Below are 7,500 nucleotides of genomic sequence, written 5' to 3'. Positions count from 1 at the left end.
TAAACACACACACACACACAGCAGCCAAACCAGGGGTATTGAGATAGCAGTAATCCACACATTGCCAAAAAGAGTTATTCCAATTGAAGCAACGAGAGACACATAAAGAAGACCTCACACTAGAACTGAACAACTGTGTTCCCTTCAAACTGAGGACTTTCCATAGGTCTAAAGCCTTTGTCTTGTCACTATTGAGTGCAGTGATCTGGAAAAGGAGAACTGTAGTGTGTGACTGAATACAGTGTACCATATAAGGTAAGCTGATGTTCTGACTGAATAACTTTAACTACATAAACCAGCCACTAGATCAGCTGCACAACAGATATACACTACCATTCAAAAGTTTGGGGTCACTTAGAAATGTCCTTGTTTTCAAAAGAAAAGCAACTTTTTTGTCCATTAAAATAACATCAAATTGATCAGAAATACAGTGTAGACATTGTTAATGTTGTAAATGGCTACTGTAGCTGGAAATGGCTGATTTTTAATGGAATATCTACATAGGCGAACAGAGGCCCATTATCAACAACCATCAGTCCTGTGTTCCAATGGCACATTGTGTTTGCTAATCCAAGTTGATCATTTTAAAAGGCTAATTAGAGGCTGCCAGTTGAGGACCTGTGAGGCGCCTGTTTCTCAAACTAGACACTCTAATGTATTTGTCCACTTGCTCGGTTGTGCAGCGGGGCCTCCCACTCCTCTTTCTATTCTGGTTAGAGCCTGTTTGCGCTGTTCTGTGAAGGGAGTAGTACACAGCGTTGTACGAGATCTTCAGTTTCTTGGCAATTTCTCGCATGGAATAGCCTTCATTTCTCAGAACAAGAATAGACTGAAGAGTTTCAGAAGAATGTTATTTGTTTCTGGCCATTTTGAGCCTGTAATCGAACCCACCATTGCTGATGCTCCAGATACTCAACTAGTCTCAAGAAGGCCAGTTTTATTGCTTCTTTAATCAGCACAACAGTTTTCAGCTGTGCTAACATAATTGCGAAAGGGTTTTCTAATGATCAATTAGCCTTTTAAAATGATCAACTTGGATTAGCAAACACAACGTGCCATTGGAACACAGGACTGATGGTTGCTGATAATGGGCCTCTGTACACCTATGTAGATATTCCATTAAATATCAGCCGTTTCCAGCTACAATAGCCATTTACAACATGAACAATGTCTACACTGTATTTCCTGATCAATTTGATGTTATTTTAATGGACAAAAAAATTGCTTTTCTTTTGAAAACAAGGACATTTCTAAGTGACCCCAAACTTTTGAACGGTAGTGCCTAAAATGTCATGTAAATGTAGTGCATAAAGATGAAGGTTGAGCTCAATAGGAGAAAACAATCAAACATCCACAAAACCAATACGCTTCCAAGAAAAACTGTTCCATGAAGGTGTACATTGTGAAAACATTCAAACAAAAGATGCTGTCTAAAATAAAATATGATTCTAAAGGAAAAAGAGCTCAACGACATTCAGCAACATTCAAAACCCCTTGTGCAGTGTTGCTTTAGTAGAAACAAGATGCGTTAGCATATCTTTGTTGTTGTTAATGTTAAACAACGTCCAGTAGCATAGTGAATGCTGCTGCGCTAGCCTAGCAGTGTTGCTCCCACAGAGGACAGGAGAGCAGTGTTAGTGCTGGGTAATGTTTAGCAGTGTTCTGCAGTGTTTCTGTGTGTTAAGCCGGAGCTGGGCGCTCCCCTCCCGGGTGCTAGGTAATGGTGCAGTTATTGTAAAGAGAACATTAAATATTCAGTGAGAGCCAACAGCGTGGATGTGTATAATAGGCATATAGATGTGTCTTATCCGTTCTGTGTGTGTGTGTGTGTGTGTGTGTGTGTGTGTGTGTGTGTGTGTTTTGTGTGTGTGTGTGTGTGTGTTTTGTGTGCGTGAATGTGTGTGTGTGCCGCACATACTATTAGTGTGTGTGTATGTGTGTGCCTGTGTGTGTGCGCATCCTTAAAGTGTGTATGTATGTAGGAATATGTAGGAATATATGCGTGTGTATGTGTGTGTGTGGCGTGTGTCTGTGCGTAGTGTGTGTGTGGTGTGTGTAGTGTGTGTGTGGTGTGTGTGGTGTGTGTGGTGTGTGTGGTGTGTGGTGTGTGTATGTGTGTGTGGTGTGTGTGTGGTGTGTGTGTGTGTGGTATGTGTATGTGTGTGTGGTGTGTGTGTGTATGTGTGTGTGTATGGGTTTGCTCTAAGACTGAGGGGCAGTGCAGAGCTCCTAATTGAAAGGGTTTCAAAGGAAATGGCAGAAGTCAGCATGTTACAACACGTTGAAACTGGACTCTGGTGGGCTGTTACAATCAGCAGGAGGCTTAGAACCACCAGTGTGTGTGTGTGTGTGTGTGTGTGTGTGTGTGTGTGTGTGTGTGTGTGTGTTTGTGTGTGTGTGTGTGTGTGTGTGTGTGGCAGAATGTAGATGTGTGGGATGGAAGAAGGTGTGTGTCTGTGTGTTTTCCCAGGAGCATTCTGAGCGTCTCCCTCTACACTGACAGCGATAAAACCCTACAGGATTAAACAGAAAAAAACACACCGCAGATCTCCAACAGGTGACAGCGGCTGGTATTAAGGATTTCTGAACAAAACACAGCTTTATAAAATATGCATGACATGTCAGCCGCGCTGTAGCGGACTAGGCATACATACACACACACACACACACCCGGAACAGCACAGCTACGCTAGCTCCAGGAGCCAGATGCTAATGAGGCAAAGCAGTAAGTGTCATGTCAGGCTAGTTGTCTTTTATGTTCTCTCACGTCCTGCTCAGGTGTTTTCCCTCTAACACCACACACAGGTCACTGCTCCACACGCTGTTGTCTGCCCTTTCAACGAGCCCAACCTACCAACCAATCAGCCATCCAACCAACCAACCAACCAGGAAGGAGAACAGAGAGGCTGTAGGACAGATGTAGGTTTGCATCATTACATTCAGACTACATTGTTATTGGCTCCTGTCTGCTGAGCAGCTGGAGGCTAGATGTACTGTACCTATGGAAACCTGCCATCGCTAACACCTCAAATATAGGTTGAGGCTAGATGTACCTATGGAAACCTGCCATGGCTAACACCTCAAATATAGGTTGAGGCTAGATGTACCTATGGAAACCTGCCATGGCTAACACCTCAAATATAGGTTGAGGCTAGATGTACCTATGGAAACCTGCCATCGCTAACACCTCAAATATAGGTTGAGGCTAGATGTACCTATGGAAACCTGCCATCGCTAACACCTCAAATATAGGTTGAGGCTAGATGTACCTATGGAAACCTGCCATGGCTAACACCTCAAATATAGGTTGACGCTAGATGTACCTATGGAAACCTGCCATCGCTAACACCTCAAATATAGGTTGAGGCTAGATGTACCTATGGAAACCTGCCATCGCTAACACCTCAAATATAGGTTGAGGCTAGATGTACCTATGGAAACCTGCCATCGCTAACACCTCAAATATAGGTTGAGGGTAGATGTACCTATGGAAACCTGCCATGGCTAACACCTCAAATATAGGTTGAGGCTAGATGTACCTATGGAAACCTGCCATCGCTAACACCTCAAATATAGGTTGAGGCTAGATGTACCTATGGAAACCTGCCATCGCTAACACCTCAAATATAGGTTGAGGCTAGATGTACCTATGGAAACCTGCCATCGCTAACACCTCAAATATAGGTTGAGGCTAGATGTACCTATGGAAACCTGCCATCGCTAACACCTCTAATGTAGGTTGAGGTGTGCTGCACACTCACACTAATTACCTGCTGAACATCCTTGTTTAATGACAGGCTCTGAGGCAGGCAGCACCAGACAGACAGCACCAGACAGACAGACAGACAGACAGACAGACAGACAGACAGACAGACAGACAGACAGACAGACAGACAGACAGTCAGACACACAGTCTCCAGGAGCTGGGATCTGCTGCCATATAAATGAGACTCAACAACAACCCAACAACCAGACCAGAGCAGCTCCTACTGTAAAGCCCGCGTTTGAAGTTTTTACCAACCAAAGATCATCATCCAAGCACACTGCAGCATACCAGAGGACACAACCAGATATAAAGGGAGACAGACTGCCAACTAGTGTATGGAGATTTTACACAGTTTATGGAGAAATGAGATGTCATTGTTTGAGAATAAAGGGGAAAGTTCAGCTGTCAAGAGGAGAAGCTCAGACAACGAAAGCAGTGAAAACTGAAACAACCATGGATAGCGATGATTGTTTACTGCAGCGTGTGTGTGTGTGTGTGCGTGTGCATGTGCGTGTGCGCGTGGGCTATATTGAACGACAGCGAGGAGATGCTAACATTCAAAGAGACAAGAGAAACTCAACACATGCAGCAGGAAGAAAGAGGCCAAACGGTCAGCGGTCAGTCTCTTCCCCGCCTCAGGCACAGATAACCACAGTGAACTTTACATGAATACAAACCTCTGTAACCTGCCCTTGCTTGCTGTTAAGTTTATATTGTGCTTGTTGAAAAGGTTTGGCCTGCTTCAAGACACTCAATGATTTTGCGATGTACAAATCACCTGGACATCAAAAATTGAAAAGATAATATCTGCAAATCTGTAACCAAATGGCCCTAAATGGAGCCATGCATGTCACAGCACAACAACAGGAAGTGAAGCCTGTCACAGTCACAACAACAGGAAATGATTTAAGGTCCTTACATCCTCCCAGCCTTTGCCAGGTGTATAGGAGATGACCTCTAGGACGGGGTTGGCCAGGTAACCGTCACTGTCGAAAGAGTAGTCTCTGCCGCCCAACGTGATGTTGCTGAAATACCTGACATTGGGAGACAGGGGGCGGGGATGAGGGCGGAGGGCGGAGGGGGGAGGGAGGGAGGAAGAGAGTCAGACGGTGCAGTGAGTGAGACTTCTGGCCACAGAGGCACTGCCCCCTCAGATTTGTCATGTTTAAAAAAATATGAAAGAAGTTAAATGTTTTTATGTTTCTTCTCTGTAATACTACTAGCCACCTAGACATTTTATGAAATCGGCTTTAGCTAGCCGAGATAGGTTCCCAACCTCCCAACCTCATAACTAGCTCCCAAGAAGCTATTTCAGGCTATCAATCAAGTTAAGCTATCTTATCTAACTATTTTAGCTGGCATGCCTGCTGGCAAGGTTGATAGACTTTAGAAAAGCAAGCAATTACTAAACCTACTGAATAAGACTCACATTCCTTTCAATTTTAGCAAAGATGCAGAGAAGCATATTTAATTTCTTTAAAAAAATAACCACCATTCAGGAGGATACAGAGAGCTCAAGAGGTATGCTTGGATACTGTATGCATTAAAATAAACATATATTGTATATATTTTACATAGAATTAAGCATAATGATTGTGGCTCTGGATTGCAGGACAGGTGTTTGAAACATTCTAGTCTCCATCTTCAGGACGAAGGGGTCTAGCCCCCCTCTGGACCACCCCCCCAGCCATCCTCGGGTACTTTGTGCCCCCTCCAATTTTTGGGGTACATGACACCCCTGCTGGGCCATTACTGCCAGACCACCATTTGTCAGACATTTACCAAACATCAGAGTGGTTTCTGATACAGTAAGAAACACATATTTTTTTATCTATGGTGGCATGGAGTTAGTGTTAAATACTATCACCTGTCTGTTGACGGACAGAGCTTTATCTCTTAATGAGCTACACATTCAGATGATCACACATTGTCAGTGTCGATCTTTGAAGTGACACACCTGTATCCCCGTGGGCCTTGCACAATCTTAACTTATTTTGTTAACAAGACAAGGCAGTTTTTATGACTGTTCCATCATCATGTCATCCCGGTGTATTCAGCTCATATGACAATAGATCATCAGAGAGAATCCTAGCAGGATGCAGTTCCAGCCAGTAAATAGCAGGCAGCAGTACCTAAGGTGCTATCTGTCATCGGTTGCTTTTCCTGTTCTTTATCTTCTCCTTTTGGAACCATTTGGCTGTATCTTCTATTTACATACCTAATGCCATTTTTTTTACATTTGTACATTTTAGTCATTTAGCAGACACTCTTATCCAGAGTGACTTACAGGAGCAATTAGGTACCTTGCTCAAGGGCACATCGACAGATTTTTCACCTAGTTGGCTCAGGGAATCGAACCAACGACCTTTCGGTTACTGGCCCGACGCTCTTAACAGCTAGGCTACGTGCTGCCCTATGTAGGGCTTGTCCTCTTTACCCTCACCCCAACCACCTCCCCATGCTCCCCCTTTCCCCCTCTCCATCCATCCCTCCTCCCCCCCTCACCTCATCCTCCCCCGCACCCTGTGTGTCTGATTGGCTTCCGTCATGCAGTTGGTGACAAAGTTTGGCCCTCCCGAGGCCCCGTAGTCGCGGCGCAGTGCCACGCCCCGTGGTGTCAGTATGGACACGCCTCGGGCGATCCTCATGCGGGGCTTGTCCTTCCAGCCCTGCGGACGCAACGGCGAACAGGGCCCTGGGGTGGCCCTCCATGCCCAGGCTCGGACAGGGCTGGCCCCACAGCGAACCACATGTGAGAGGGTCCAGCCTGACCCGCAGCCCAGGACTGCTTTAAACACCAGCTCGCCTCCTCCTGGGAACAGTAGAGCAGACGTACCTGGTGGAGTGGAATACAGGGGAGGAGGAGAGGGGGAGATACACGGGTACATAGTGAGATAAGGGGTAAGGGAGACGGGGAGAGAGAGTGGAGGGGGCAGTATAGCAGTCTACCTGGAGGAGTGGGGGAGGGGAGGAGGAGGAAAGGGGGAGTCAGACATATATACGGTAGTGATATAAAGGTCAAGGGAGACAGAGAGGGGGAAGGTGAAGGGAAAAAAAAATATATATATATATATATATATATATAGAGAGAGAGAGAGAGAGAGAGAGAGCGAGAGAGAGAGAGAGAGAGAGAGAGAGAGAGAGAGAGAGAGAGAGAGAGAGGAGAGAGGCTGCTAGAGGAGGCGAAGAGGAGAGGAGACATATACAGGTTATATAGTGAGATTAGGGCCATGGGATATTAGGGCCATGGATATGGGATATGGTGGAGCAGAGAGAGCGAGAGAGAGAGAGAGAGAGAGAGAGAGAAGAGAGAGAGAGAAGAGAGAGAGAGAGAGAGAGAGAGAGAGAGAGAGAGAGAGAGAGAGAGAGAGAGAGAGAGAGAGAGAGAGAGAGAGAGAGAGAGAGAGAGAGAGAGAGAGAGGGAGTAACAAGACTCTCCTATAGGGGAAAGACAAAGCTATACTAACTAGTGAGGTGAGGGTTATAGGATAGAGGCAGAAGGAGGACAGGAGGAGAGAAGACACCAGGAGTAAGGAGGAGGGAGAGAAGACACCAGGAGTAAGGAGGAGGGAGAGAAGACACCAGGAGTAAGGAGGAGGGAGAGAAGGCAGGAGGATTAAGGAGGAGGGAGAGAAGAAAGGAGGAGTACGGAGGAGGGAGAGAAGGCAGGAGGAGTAAGGAGGAGGGAGAGAAGGCAGGAGGAGTAAGGAGGAGGGAGAGAAGACACCAGGAGT

The 7,500-nt window shown here is 45.8% G+C and overlaps 1 pseudogene across 1 annotated transcript in view; it reads right to left on the bottom strand.

Moving 5' to 3' along the window:
- Nucleotides 1-7,500, bottom strand: part of LOC311115277 — a 61,921-nt pseudogene that overhangs the window by 43,307 nt on the left and 11,114 nt on the right. Inside the window, exons 3-4 of the transcript in view lie at nucleotides 6,272-6,602; nucleotides 4,686-4,800 (exon numbers count right to left, since the gene is read on the bottom strand). The product of the transcript in view is annotated as an uncharacterized misc_RNA (transcript). The remainder of the gene's footprint in view (nucleotides 1-4,685; nucleotides 4,801-6,271; nucleotides 6,603-7,500) is intronic.

Source organism: Coregonus lavaretus (genome assembly GCF_964263955.1).
Source record: "Coregonus lavaretus genome assembly, contig: HAP1_SCAFFOLD_2299, whole genome shotgun sequence".
Lineage (NCBI taxonomy): Eukaryota > Metazoa > Chordata > Actinopteri > Salmoniformes > Salmonidae > Coregonus > Coregonus lavaretus.
The sequence above is the reverse complement of the archived record's forward strand: the minus strand, read 5'-3'. Positions and strand labels throughout refer to the sequence as shown.